This window comes from Eschrichtius robustus, chromosome 11 (genome assembly GCF_028021215.1).
Source record: "Eschrichtius robustus isolate mEscRob2 chromosome 11, mEscRob2.pri, whole genome shotgun sequence".
NCBI classification, from domain to species: domain Eukaryota; kingdom Metazoa; phylum Chordata; class Mammalia; order Artiodactyla; family Eschrichtiidae; genus Eschrichtius; species Eschrichtius robustus.
In genome coordinates, this window is record NC_090834.1 from 20,021,667 (window position 1) to 20,037,107 (window position 15,441).

At 37.8% G+C, this 15,441-nt stretch overlaps 1 protein-coding gene across 1 annotated transcript in view; it reads left to right on the forward strand.

The window, feature by feature from the left end:
• Nucleotides 1-15,441, forward strand: part of DDX10 (DEAD-box helicase 10) — a 246,428-nt gene that overhangs the window by 86,243 nt on the left and 144,744 nt on the right. The gene's annotated exons all lie outside the window — the stretch shown is intronic.

Here is a 15,441-nt window from a genome sequence, read left to right on the forward strand (position 1 = left end):
TTGTTTATTTTTGTTTTTATTTCCATTACTCTGGGAGACAGCTTGGAAAAGATATTGCTGTGATTTATGTCGAAGAGTGTTCTGCCTATGTTTTCCTCTAAGAATTTTATAGTATCTGGTCTTACATTTAGGTCACCATTTTGAGTTTATTTTTATGTATGGTGTTAAAGAATGTTCTAATTTCATTTTTTTACATGTAGCTGCCCAGTTTTCCCAGCACCATTTATTGAAGAGACTGCTTTCCTTCATTGTATGGTCTTGCCTCCTTTGCTGTAGATTAATTGACCGTCGGTGTGTGCATTTATTTCTGGGCTTTCTGTCCTGTTCCATAGATCTACATTTCTGTTTTTGTGCCAGTACCATACTGTTTTGATGACTGTAGCATTGTAGTATAGTCTGAAGTCAGGGAGTCTGATTCCTCCAGCTTCATTTTTCTTTCTCAAGATTGCTTTGGCTATTCAGGGCTTTTGTGTCTCCATACAAATTTTAAGATTTTTTTGTTCTAGTTCTGTGAAAAATGCCATTGGTAATTTGATAGAGATAGCATTGAATCTTAGATTGCCTTGGGTAGTATAGTCATTTTGACAATATTGATTCTTCCAATCCAAGAACATGGTATATCTTTCCATCTGTTTGTGTCATCTTTGATTTATTTCATCAGCACATTATAGTTTTCAGAGTACAGGTCTTTTGTCTCCTCAGGTAGGTTTATTCCTAGGTATTTTATTCTTTTTGATGCAGTGGTAAATGGAATTGTTTCTTTAATTTCTCTTTCTGATCTTTTGTTGTTAGTGTATTGAAGTGCAACAGGCATCTGTGTGTTAATTTTGTATCCTGCAACTTTACTGAATTCATTGATGAGCTCTAGTAGTTTTCTGGTAGCATCTTTAGGATTTTCTATGTATAGTATCATGTCATCTGCAGTGACAGTTTTACTTCTTCTTCTCCAATTTGGATTTCTTTTATTTCTTTTCTTCTCTAATTGCTGTGGCTAGGACTTCCAAAACTATGTTGAATAAAAGTGGTGAGAGTGGACATCCTTGTCTTGTTCCTAACCTTACAAGAAATGCTTTCAGCTTTTCACCATTGAGTATGATGGTAGCTGTAGTTTTGTCATGTATTGCCTTTATTATGTCAATGTAGATTCCCTCTACTCCCACTTTCTAGAGAGTTTTTATCATAAATGGGTGTTGAATTCTGTCAGTAGCTTTTTCTGCATCTGTTGAGATCATATAGTTCTTATTCTTCAGTTTGTTGATGTGGTATATCACACTGATTGATTTGTGGTTATTGAAAAATCCTTGCATTCCTGGGATAAATCCTACTTGATCATGGTGTATGTTCCTTTTGATATATTGTTGTATTCGGATTGCTAGTATTTTGTTGAGGATTTTTGCTCTATGTTCTTCAGTGATATTGGTCTATAATTTTCTTTTTCTGTGGTATCTTTATCTGGTTTTGGTATCAGGGTGATGGTAGCCTCATAGAATGAGTTTGGGAGTGTTCCTTCCTCTGCAATTTTTTGGAATAGTTTCAGAAGGATAGGTATTAACTCTTCTCTAAATGTTTCATAGAATTCGCCTGTGAAGCCATCTGGTCCTGGACTTTTGTTTGTTGGAAGATTTTAAATCATGGTTTCAATTTTAGTACTTGTGATTGATCTGTTCATATTTTGTATTTCTTCTTGGTTCAGTCTTGGGAGATTGTACCTTTCTACGAATTTGTCCATTTCTTCTTGGTTGTCCATTTTATTGGCATATAGTTGCTTGTAGTAGTCTCTTATTATCCTTCGTATTTCTTGGTGTCCATTGTAACATCTCCTTTTTTATTTCTAATCTTATTGATTTGAGCTGTCTCCCTTTTTTTCTTGGAGTCTGGCTAAAGGTTTATCAATTTTGTTTATCTTTTCAAAGAACCAACTTTTAGTTTCATTGATCTTTTCTATTGTTTTCTTCATTTCTATTTCATTTATTTCTGTTCTGATCTTTATGATTTCTTTCCCTCTATTAGCTTTGGGTTTTGTTTGTTCTTCTTTCTCTAGTTGCTTTAGGTACAAGGTTAGGTTGTTTATTTGTGATTTTTCTTGTTTCCTGAGGTAAGATTGTATCACTATAAACTTCCCTCTTAGGACTGCTTTTGCTGCATCCCATAGGTTTTGGATCATCGTGTTTTTGTTGTAACTTGTCTCTAGATATTTTTTGATTTCCTCTTTGATTTCAGCAGTGATCTTTTGGTAGTTTAGTAGCATAGTGTTTAGCCTCCATGTATTCGTGTTTTTTACAGTTATTTTCTTGTAGTTGATTTCTAATCTCATAGTGTTTGTGCTCAGAAAAGATGCTTGATATGATTTCAATTTTCTTAAATTTACTGTGGCTCACTTTGTGGCCTAGCATGTGATCAGTCCTGGAGAATGTTCCATGTCCACTTGAGAAGAATGTGTATTCTGCTCCTTTTGGATGGAATGCTCTATAAATATCAATTAAAGCTGTCTGGTCTAATGTATCATTTAAGGCCTGTGTTTCCTTATTGATCTTCCGTCTGTATGGTCTGTCCTTTGATGAAAGTGGGGTATTAAAGTCCCCCACTATTATTGTGTTACTGTTGATTTCTCCTTTTATTGCTGTTAGTATTTGCCTTATATATTGGGGTGCTCCTATGTTGGGTGCACATATATTTACAGTTGTTTTATCTTCTTCTTGGATTGGTTCCTTGATCATTATTTAGTGTCCTTCTTTGTCTCTTGTAACAGTCTTTATTTTAAAGTCTATTTTGTCTGACATGAGTATTGCTACTCCAGCTTTCTTTTGATTTTCATTTGCATGGAATACCTTTTTCCATCCCCTCACTTTCAGTCTGTATGTATCCCTAGATCTGAATTGGGTCTCTTGTGGGCAGCATATATATGAGTCTCGTTTTTGTATCCATTCAGCCAGTCTGTGTTTTTTGGTTGAAGCATTTAATCCATTTACATTTAAGGTACTTATCAATATGTATGTTTGTATTGCCATTTTCTTAATTGTTATGGATTTGTTTTTGTAGGTCTTTTTCTTCCCTTTTTTGTTCTCTTGTGATTTGATGACTAACTTCAGTGTTCTTTTGGATTCCTTTTTCTTTTTTGTGTGTGTATCTATTGTAGATTTTCTGTTTGTGGTTACCGTGAGGTTTTGATATAGCAGTCTATATATAACCTAGATTGTTTCAAATTGCTCGTCTTTTAATTTCAAATGCACTTCCAATATCCTGCATTTGTGCTCTCCTCACAATTGCTGGTTTTGATAACATATTTGTGTACAAATGATTTCCTACCTTTACTTTATGTTTGCCTTTACCAGTGAGTTTTTCTATCTGTAATTTTCTTGTTTCTAATTTTCTTGTTTCTTGTTTTCTTGTTTCTTGTAGTGGCCTTTTCTTTTCCACTTAGAGAAGTTCCTTTAGCATTTGTTGCAAAGCTGGTCTGGTGGTTCTGAGTTCTCTTAGCTTTTGCTTGTCTGTAAAGCTTTTGATTTCTCCATCGAATCTGAATGAGATCCTTGCCGGCTAGAGTAATCTTGGTTGTAGGTTCTTCCCTTTCATCACTTTGAGTATATCGTGCCACTCCCTTGTGGCTTGTATAGTTTCTGCTGAGAAATCCGCTGCTAACCTCATGGGAGTTCCCTTGTATGTTATTTGTCGTTTTTCCCTTGCTGCTTTCAATAATTTTTCCTTGTCTTTAATTTTTGTTAATTTGATTACTACGTGTCTTGGCATGTTTCTCCTTGGGTTTATCCTTCCTGGGACTGTCTGTGCTTCCTGGACTTGGGTGACTGTTTCCTTTCCCATGTTAGGGAAGTTTTCAGCTGTTATTTGTTCAAATATTTTCTCAGGTCATTTCTCTCTCTCTTCTCCTTCTGCGACCCCTATAATGCGAATCTTGGTGCGTTTAATGTTGTCTCTTAGACTGTCTTCATTTCTTTTCATTCTTTTTTCTTTATTCTGTTCCATGGCAGTGATTTCCACCATTCAGTCTTCCCAGTCACTTATCCGTTCTCCTGCTTCACTTACTGTGCTGTTTCCTTTTAGTGTATTTTTCATTTCAGTTATTGTATTGTTCATTTCTGTTTGTTTGTTCTTTAGTACTTCTAGGTCTTTGTTAAACATTTCTTGCCTTTTCTTGATCTGTGTCTCCATTCTTTTTCTGAGATCTTGGGATCATCCTCACTATCATTACTCTGAATTCTTTTTCTGGTAGATTGCCTATCTCCACTTCACATAGTTGGTGTTCTGGGGTTTTATCTTGTTCCTTCATCTGGGATATATTCTTGTGCTGTCTCATTTTGTTTAATTTTCTGTTATTGCGGTTTCCATTCTGCAGGCTGCAGGATTGTAGTTCTCCTTGTTTCTGCTATCTGTCCTCTGGTGGATGTCTAAGTCTCATGCAGGCTTCCCAATGGGAGGGTCTGGTTCCTGCCCACTAGTGGCTGGAGCTGGGTCTTGTCCCTCTGGTGGGCAGGGCTGTGCTTAGGAAGACTTTAAGTAGCCTGTCTGCTGATGTGTGGGGCTTTGTTCCCTCCCTGTTGGTTGTTTGGCCTTAGGCAGCCCAGCACTGGGAGCTTTCAGACTGCTGGGTGGGGCTAGGTCTTGGGGAGGAAATGGCGGCCTGCAGGAGGGATCATGTCAATGAGTACTTGCCGGAACTGCTGCTACCAGTGTATTTGTCCCCACAGGGAGCCACAGCCACCCCCTGCCTCCACAGGAGACCCTCCAATACTAGCAGGTATGTCTGGCCAAGTCTCTTATTAGGTCCTTGTTTTTTTCCCTGGGTCCTGGTGTGCATGGGACCTTGTGTGTACCCTCCAAGAGTGGAGTTTCTGTTTCCCCTGGTCCTGTGGAATTCCTGAGATCAAACCCCACTGACTTTCAAAGCCAGGTTCCCTGGGGGCTCCTCCTTCTGTTGCCAGACCCCCAGGCTGGGAAGCCTCACATGGGGCTTAGGACTCTCTCCCTCACGTGGGGGAGAACTTCTGTGGTATAATTACTTTCCAGTGTGTGGGTCACCCACCCGGTGGGCATGGAGTTTGATTTTATTGTGATTGCTCCCCTCCTACTCTCTTGTTGTGGCTTTTTCGTTTTCTTTAGATGTAAACCTTTTTTGGTAGGTTTCAGCATTTTTTTTGTTGATGGTTTTTCAGCGGTTAGTTGTGATTTTGGTGTTTTTGTAAGAAGGGGCGGGCTCACGTCCTTCTACTCCGCCATCTAGCTGGCCAATTGGCCTTGCTCTGGTTGTTCTTTTTTATGGTGATGGATTGTTTCCATGTGTGTTTTATAATTTTGTATTCTGAAGCTATCTTCAGACTACCTTCCCCTGTGGTAATTCTGTGTGCTGTAGTTTGCATATATGTTCCCCTGGACCTATTTTGTATTTGTTTTGGCATCTGAAGTATCCCAGACTTCACTCAGGTTATTTTCTTGGGTAGGGAGTTCTCAGACCAACCATGTAAATAAACATTGACCTGTTATTCTTCATTTACTTTGTTCTGAATTGGGATGTTTGTATATACACCCTTAGTGTCATATTATTGAGATCTGGGAACTTTCATTTAAGTGTTGGGAATTAAATTGTAATTCAAGTTGTGTTGTACCTGCCATATTGTGTGAGATAAGATTAGAACAATCTGAATGATTCTTTGTCATAGAAAGTTATTGAAATTGGTGGGTAGAAGAGGTGAGGTTGTTTTAAAAAGTAGGAACAGTTCAAGCTAGTGATACTAAAACTTAGTGGTTACACAAACTTTTGACACCCATAGTCATTATTGAGGGCCCCAAAGAGCTTTTGTTTCTGGGGGTTATATATATTGATATTTATTGTATTGGAAATAAACACTGAGAGATCTTTTTTTCTTTTATTTATTTTTAATACAGCAGGTTCTTAATAGTCATCCATTTTATACATGTTAGTGTATACATGTCAATCCCAATCTCCCAGTTCATTACACCACCACCCCCACCACCCACCGCTTTCCCCCCTTGGTGTCCATATGTTTGTTCTCTACATCTTTGTCTCAATTTCTGTCCTGCAGACCGGTTCATCTGTACCATTTTTCTAGGTTCCATATATATGTGTTAATATATGATATTTGTTTTTCTCTTTCTGACTTACTTCACTCTGTATGACAGTCTCTAGATCCGTACACGTCTCTACAAATGACCCAATTTTGTTCCTTTTTATGGCTGAATAATATACCATTGTATATATGTACCACATCTTCTTTACCCATTCATCTGTCGATGGGCATTTAGGTTGTTTCCATGACCTGGCTATTGTAAATAGTGCTGCAATGAACGCTGGAGTGCATGTGTCTTTTTGAATTATGGTTTTCTCTGGGTATATGCCCAGTAGTGGTACTGCTGGGTCATATGGTAATTCTATTTTTAGTTTTTTAAGGAACCTCCATATTGTTCTCCGTGGTGGCTGTATCAATTTACATTCCCACCAACAGTGCAAGAGGGTTCCCTTTTCTCCACACCCTCTCCAGCATTTGTTGTTTGTAGATTTTCTGATGTTGCCCATTCTGACTGGTGTGAGGTGATACCTCATTGTAGTTTTGATTTGCATTTCTCTAATAATTAGTGATGTTGAGCATCTTTTCATGTGCTTCTTGGCCATCTGTATGTCTTCTTTGGAGAAAAGTCTATTTAGGTCTTCTGCCCATTTTTGGATTGGGCTGTTTGTTTTCTTAATATTGAGCTGCATGAGCTGTTTATATATTTTGGTGATTAATCCATTGTCCATTGATTCATTTGCAAATATTTTCTCCCATTCTTAGGGTTGTCTTTTCATCTTGTTTATGGTTTCCTTTGCTGTGCAAAAGCTTTTAAGTTTCTTTAGGTCCCATTTGTTTATTTTTGTTTTTATTTCCATTACTCTAGGAGGTGGATCAAAAAAGATCTTGCTGTGATTTATGTCAAAGAGTGTTCTTCCTATGTTTTCCTCGAGGAGTTTTATAGTGTCTGGTCTTACATTTAGGTCTCTAATCCATTTTGAGTTTATTTTTGTGTATGGTGTTAGGGAGTGTTCTAATTTCATTCTTTTACATGTAGCTGTCCAGTTTTCCCAGCACCACTTATTGAAGAGACTGTCATTTCTCCATTGTATATCCTTGCCTCCTTTGTCATAGATTAGTTGACCATAGGTGCGTGGGTTTATCTCTGGGCTTTCTATCTTGTTCCATTGATCTATGTTTCTGTTTTCTGCCAGTACCATATTGTCTTGATGACTGTAGCTTTGTAGTATAGTCTGAAGTCAGGGAGTCTGATTCCTCCAGCTCTGCTTTTTTCCCTCAAGACTGCTTTGGCTATTCGGGGTCTTTTGTGTCTCCATACAAATTTTAAGATTTTTTGTTTTAGTTCTGTAAAAAATGACATTGGTAATTTGATAGGGATTGCACTGAATCTGTAGTTTGCTTTGGGTAGTATAGTCATTTTCACAATATTGATTCTTCCAATCCAGGAACATGGTATATCTCTCCATCTGTTGGAATCATCTTTAATTTCTTTCATCAGTGTCTTTTAGTTTTCTGCATACAGGTCATTTGTCTCCTTAGGTAGGTTTATTCCTAGGTATTTTATTCTTTTTGTTGCAATGGTAAATGGGAGTGTTTCCTTAATTTCTCTTTCAGATTTTTCATCATTAGTATATAGGAATGCAAGAGATTTCTATGCATAAATTTTGTATCCTGCTACTTTACCAAAGTCATTGAAGCTCTAGTAGTTTTCTTGTGGCATCTTTAGGATTCTCTATGTATAGTATCATGTCATCTGCAAACAGTGACAGTTTTACTTTTTCTTTTCCAATTTGTATTCCTTTCATTTCTTTTTCTTTTCTGATTGCTGTGGCTAGGACTTCCAAAACTATGTTGAATGATAGTGGTGAGCGTGGACATCCTTGTCTTGTTCCTTATCTTAGAGTAAATGCTTTCAGTTTTTCACCATTGAGAATGATGTTTGCTGTGGGTTTGTCGTATATGGCCTTTATTATGTTGAGCTAGGTTCTCTCTATGCCCACTTTTGGAGAGTTTTTGTCATAAATGGGTGTTGAATTTTGTCAGAAGCTTTTTCTGCGTCTATTGAGATGATCATGTGGTTTTTATTCTTTAATATGTTAATATGGTGATTCACATTGATTGATTTGCATATATTGAAGAATCCTTGCATCCCTGGAATAAATCCCACTTGATCATGGTGTATGATCCTTTTAATGTGTTGTTGGATTCTGTTTGCTAGTATTTTGTTGTGGATATTTGCATCTATATTCATCAGTGATATTGGTCTGTAATTTTCTTTTTTGTGTGATATCTTTGTCTGGTTTTGGTATCAGGGTGATGGCGGCCTCATAGAATGAGTTTGGGAGTTTTTGGAAGAGTTTGAGAAGGATGGGTGTTAGCACTTCTCTAAATGTTTGATAGAATTCACCTATGAGGCCATCTGGTCCTGGACTTTTGTTTGTTGGAAGATTTTTAATCACAGTTTCAATTTCATTACTTGTGATTGGTCTGTTCTTATTTTCTGTTTCTTCCTGGTTCAGTCTTGGAAGGTTATACCTCTCTAAGAATTTGTCTGTTTTAAGAGTTTGTCTGTTTCTTCCAAGTTGTCCATTTTATTGGCATAGAGTTGCTTGTAGTAGTCTTTTATGATCCTTTGTATTTCTGCAGTGTCTGTGGTAACTTCTCCTTTTTCATTTCTAATTTTATTGATTTGAGTCCTCTCCCTCTTTTTCTTGATGAGTCTGGCTAATGGTTTATCAATTTTGTTTATCTTCTCAAAGAACCAGCTTTTAGTTTTATTGATCTTTGCTATTGTTTTCTTTGTTTCTATTTCATTTATTTCTGCTCTGATCTTTATGGTTCTCTCCTTGTGCTAACTTTGGGTTCTCTTTGTTCTTCTTTCTCTAGTTCCTTTAGGTGTAAGGTTAGATTGTTTATTTGAGATTTTTCTTGTTTCTTGAGGTAGGCTTGTATAGCTACAAACTTCCCTCTTAGAACTGCTTTTGCTTCATCGCATAGGTTTTTAATCGTCTTGTTTTCATTGTCATTTGTCTCTAGGTATTTTTTGATTTCCTCTTTGATTTCCTCAGTGATTTCTTGGTTATTTAGTAACGTATTGTTTAGCCTCCATGTGTTTGTGTTTTTTACGTTTTTTTTCCCTGTAATTCATTTCTAATCTCATAGCGTTGTGGTCAGAAAAGATGCTTGATAGGATTTCACTTTTCTTAAATTTACTGAGGCTTGATTTGTGACCCAAGATGTGATCTATCCTGGGGAATGTTCTGTGCGCACTTGAGAAGAAAGTGTAATCTGCCGTTTTTGGATGGAATGTCCTATAAATATCAATTAAATCTATCTGGTCTATTGTGTCATTTAAAGCTTCTGTTTCCTTATTTATTTTCATTTTGGATGATCCGTCCATTGGTGTAAGTGAGGTGTTAAAGTCCCCCACTATTATTGTGTTACTGTCGATTTCCTCTTATATAGTTGTTAGCAGATGTGTTATGTATTGAGGTGCTCCTATGTTGGGTGCATATATTTTTATAATTGTTAATATCTTCTTCTTGGATTGATCCCTTGATCATTATGTAGTGTCCTTCCTTGTCTCTTGTGACATTTTTTTTTAAGGTCTATTTTGTCTGATATGAGTATTGCTACTTCATCTTTCTTTTGATTTCCATTTGCATAGAATATCTTTTTCCATGCCCTCACTTTCAGTCTGTATGTGTCCCTAGTTCTGAATTGGCTCTCTTGTGGACAGCATATATATGGGTCTTGTTTTTGTATTGTATGCATTCAACAGACCTGTGTCTTTTGCTTGGAGCATTTAATCCATTCACGTTTAAGGTAATTATCGACATGTATGTTCCTATGACCATTTTCTTAATTGTTTTGGGTTTGTTTTTGTAGGTCCGTTTCTTCTCTTGTGTTTCCCACTTAGAGAAGTTCCTTTAGCATTTGTTGTAGAGTTGGTTTTGTGGTGCTGAATTCTCTTAGCTTTTGCTTGTCTGTGAAGCTTTTGATTTCTCCATCGAATCTGAATGAGATCCTTGCCAGCTAGAGTAATCTTGGTTGTAGGTTCTTCCCTTTCATCACTTTGAGTATATCGTGCCACTCCCTTGTGGCTTGTATAGTTTCTGCTGAGAAATCCGCTGCTAACCTCATGGGAGTTCCCTTGTATGTTATTTGTCGTTTTTCCCTTGCTGCTTTCAATAATTTTTCTTTGTCTTTAATTTTTGCCAGTTTCATTACTGTTTGTGTCGGCGTGTTTCTCCTTGGGTTTATCTTGTATGGGACTCACTGCGCTTCCTGGACTTGGGTGGCTATTTCCTTTCCCATGTTAGGGAAGTTTTCGACTATAAGCTCTTTAAATATTTTCTCTGGTCCTTTCTCTCTCTCTTCTCCTTCTGGGACCCCTATAATGCGAATGTTGTTGCATTTAATGTTGTCCCAGAGGTCTCTTAGGTTGTCTTCATTTCTTTTCATTCTTTTTTCTTTATTCTGTTCCGCAGCAGTGAATTCCACCATTGTGTCTTCCAGGTCACTTATCCGTTCTTCTGCCTTGCCTTTGTTATTCTGCTATTGATTCCTTCTAGTGTATTTTTCATTTCAGTTATTGTATTGTTCATCTCTGTTTGTTAGTTCTTTAATTCTTCTAGGTCTTTGTTAAACATTTTTTGCATCTTCTCGATCTTTGCCTCCATTCTTCTTCCGAGGTCCTGGATCATCTTCACTATCATTATTCTGAATTCTTTTTCTGGAAGGTTGCCTATCTCCACTTCATTTAGTTGTTTTTCTGGGGTTTTATCTTGTTCCTTCATCTGGTACATAGCCCTCTGCCTTTTCATCTTGTCTGTCTTTCTGTGAATGTGGTTTTTGTTCCACAGGCTGCAGGATTGTAGTTCTTCTTGCTTCTGCTGCCTGCCCTCTGGTGGATGAGGCTATCTAAGAGGCTTGTGCAAGTTTCCTGATGGGAAGGACTGGTGGTGGGTAGAGCTGGCTGTTGCTCTGGTGGGCAGAGCTCAGTAAAACTTTAATCCGCTTGTCTGCTGATGGGTGGGGCTGGGTTCCCTCCCTGTTGGTTGTGTGGCCTGAAGCAGCCCAACACTGGAGCCTACCTGGCCTGTTTGGTGGCGCTAATGGCGGACTCTGGGAGGGCTTATGCCAAGGAGTACTTCCCAGAACTTCTGCTGCCAGTGTCCTTGTTCCCCCGGTGAGCCACAGCCACCCCTCGCCTCTGCAGGAGACCCTCCAACACTAGCAGGTAGGTCTGTTTCCGTCCTCCCTGGGGTCACTGCTCCTTCCACTGTGTCCCAATGCACACACTACTTTGTGTGTGTCTTCCAAGACTGGAGTCTCTGTTTCCCGCAGTCCTGTCGAAGTCCTGCAATCAAACCCCGCTAGCCTTCAAAGTCTGATTCTCTATGAATTCCTCCTCCTGTTGCAGGACCCACAGGTTGGAAGCCTGACATGGGGCTCAGAATCTTCATTCCAGTGAGTGGACTTACGTGGTATAAGTGTTCACTAGTCTGTGAGTCACCCACGCAGCAGTTATGGGATTTGATTTTACTGTGATTGCACCCCTCCTACCTTCTCATTGTGGCTTCTCCTTTGTCTTTGGATGTGGGGTATCTTTTTAGTGAGTTCCAGTGTCTTCCAGTTGATGATTGTCCAGCAGCTAGTTGTGATTCTGGTGTTCTCGCAAGAGGGAGTGAGAGCACGTCCTTCTACTCTGCCATCTTGGTCACAAGCTCCATGGATGCTATTTTAAATGGCTAAGTTTGTGGTAATTTGTTATGCAGTAATTGAAAACTAATACAACAGGGATTTCACCCAGCAAGATTTCCTTCTTTCTTGGTAATCCCATTCAGTTCCTACTTGATTTTGGTTGCCCTCCAGTGCCTTCAAAGAGTTGTTTTACATATTTTGAGTGGAGTTTATAATTGCCATCTGTGGGAGTGCTAGTAGGTTACAATCTATTTTACCATTGCTGGAGCTAAAACTCTGCATATTAATTTCAGGGTTTCCTTTTCTTTAAAAATTATTTATATGGTCTTCATGTTAGTTATACAATATTTCATTCTGTTGAAGTACCATTCTTCTAATGTTAGCTATTTGGTTGTTTCTGATTTTTGCTATAAAAAGCAAAAATATCTTATATGAGTCTGTGTTTTGGTTTTGTTGATTTATTTACTTAGGATAAATTTGGGGTAGAGTTCCTAGGTTAAAGAGATTAGAGGAAATAAAGCCTTTGGAGGGATATGTGAGTTCACATTCTGCTATGCTACTTACTAGCTGTGAGACTGTGGCAATTTAACCTGTTGGAGCCTTATTTTCATCTTATGTGAAAAGTTAAGAAAACCTGTCCTTTGTGGTTGTTTGAGCATTAAATTATATAGCTTACAGAAAGCACTGGGAAAAGAGAGGATTCTTAATGGTAGATGAAGAGATGAGGATTTTGATGATAGGTATTGATGTGTTTTGCCATCTTGCTTTCCGATAGTAAAATGCCAATTTACAGTTGGATTGCTTTCTTTAATAGGTCTTCTGTGTAACTAATGACACAAGGAGGGACAACTACAAAATGCAGAGCACAGGACAGCATAGCTGAAGTTAAAGATGAAAGAACAGACTTTATAATACTACCGCATATGTATTCGGTGCTGAATCAGCTCTCCAAAAGATATAATTGTCCTATCCTCCTTAGTTGGTGCATCAAAAGGAAATCTTTTGAGGCGACTTAGAGGGGTGGTTTCTGGACACTTTCTTTCCCTCTGTGCTTCGGTTTAGATCTAGTATGTTTGTTCAGGCCAGCAGACTATATTATCTGGTTTGTTTCCAGTATAGCTGTCATTTGAATAATCTGAAAAGCTTTTTATTGGAGGTCTTTATCAAGTGCTAGTTGGATTTGTAATTTTCCTAGTTTACCACATCCTCCATAAATATACTTGTCTTGTCTCTGTGTCCCAGGGGATGCTATTGTATTACAAGTCATTGAAATAACATATTCTTAGCATTCCATTCAAGCATTTTATTAATATAGATGCCTGGGTTATATTGTTGCAGAATGTTTGTTATTGACAACTTGCTCCCTCTTTATTTGGATGGGGCAATAAATACAGGTACTTAATTTACATAAGCCTATTAAATGAAATTCTCAAGAGGAAAGAAAATAATTTTAAATGCAGTTTACAATGTGGTAAAAGCTGATCCACTTACAAATAAGCTCATTTAGTGGAATTGGATTGAATGAAGAAAAAAAAAACTTTGCATAACATTATTGTTTGTGATATATACCAAACGGTATTTATGATACTGAGCTGCATGAAGAGATTAACTCTATTCCTCCTGACCCCTTCTCTTCTCTCTTCTTACCCCTAGAGGGTACTATTCCTATTGACCCCTTCTCTTCTCGCTTCTTACCCCTAGAGGGTAAAAGAAGAAAGAGGGTTTTTGTTTTGTTTTCCAAAATGGTTCTATCAATGTGTAATTAAAATGGCTTTCCTTTAAAAGGGAAGCAAAGAGTCTGAGCTGCAGTTATTAGATGTTCTAAAAGTGTAGTTCAAGTTGCAAACCAAAGAATCATCTCTCCCGAATGTTTGTTTCCTTTCTTGAATGAATAATTTTTTGGGGTAGAAAATAAAATTAGCAAGAGAGTATGAATAGGACAACTGAATTGTTCTATTTTTAGTATCTCTTCAAAAGTTTTTAAAAGTAGCTTCTGTAACGTCATAAGGATTTTGTTTCCGTTGGCCATTGGGAGTTAAGAGCACAGTCATCAGAAGAGATTATTCTCACATTTTCCTCTTTGATCTTCACAAAGGTGCATTTCCTTCTTGAAAACGCACAAAGGTGCATTTTCTTTGACCTTCACAAAGGTGCATTTTCTTTCCTCACAAAGGTGCATTTTCTTTCTTCAGCTAATGTGGAACATGGAGCCCATTTGTTTAAAGGGTTGCAGCCTTAGGGCACAAATATAACACATCAGCTCTTCCAGTTAATTTCTGGCAAGCTCAGGTGATGACTTTGATATGTTGGATCATGTATGGTGTGGATATGGGACTTGGTTACCTTAGAAACCATCTTTTTTCTTAGGTTTCTGCTTAGGAATTGTGATTCTTACAGGCAATTCTGCAGAAGATTTTCAGATTTGAATTTGGATGTAGAGGACTCACCCACATTCTTCAGAGAAAGCACAAGGCTAGAATTCTTCTCCCATTAATTCATTCTGCAATCATTTTTAAAAATCTGGATATGGTTAAAATTTGTATCATCAGTTTTTCTCATCTGCAATTAATTTCTAGTTAGATTATTTCTAAATCACAAATTCTGCAGTTTCATTGTCCCAGGATCACTTTCTGCTTGCTTCTGTTCTATACATTTTATTAATCTACGGTAGTGTACCTGAGGCCACTACTCATGCACTATATTATCCTCATAACTGCTATTTTTTGTACATGTTTGTTTGGACGTTACTTTTATGAAAGCAATTAATTTGACTAATCCTGTGGAGAGAACTGAATATTCTTTTTCTCATCAGTACATCATTAAAGTTGCAAATGAAAACTTTTTATAGTGACCCAGTTTGCAGTGTCTACCAACCAGTAGGAGGCTGGGATCAAATCTTCTTGAGAGCATTTAGAGTGTGAGGAAGATGGAGAGAGACTCTTGGGAATAGAAAAAGAATCCCACAAAAGAGTGGGATGGGAGGAAAGCCAGAGAGAGAGTATCAAGAAAGGAATAGTAATCAGTGATATCAAATTTTGCCTGACAGGTTAATTAATTTCTCCTAGATCCATCCCTTCCTTCCTGCTCACTGATGCGGCCTGACTTAAGGTCATTTCTCTATTTTTCACGCATATATACTCTGTCTGAAATATCCTTTTTCAATGTCTACAACATTATGAATTCCTGTTAAACCTGTAAAACTTTGATTGTTCATCGCTTCTTTGAAACTGTTACTAGCTCCTGTTCCCTGTGATTTCCCTGTATCATGTATAGGCTTCTGTCATTGAAATTATTTACCAGGTATTAAAATCATCTCTGTGACTATTTCTCCCATTAGACTGAGCTTTTTAAGATAGGGGCTGTTTTAATCAACCCTGGACATCTAGTGCCTAACACAGTTTGGCTTTAATGGAAGCTTAAAAATAATCAAGAAAGAACTGCAAAGACTCAAAAGGGGTCATTAATTTTAGCCATGAGGCAATAATTGGTGACCTTTCCCAGAGCAATTTTAATCAAGTAGTGGAGGTGGAAGCCATATTGAAGTGGGTTGATAAATGAAGAGATAAGTGGCCACAGTTCAGGTTGACTGTAAAAGGCATGGTTGGGAGTGGAGGCCATAGCTGGCAGGGCAGGGAATATAAGGTGCAGAGTCTTATACTGTGTGTAAGAAGTGGGAGGTGTGAACATAATTCAA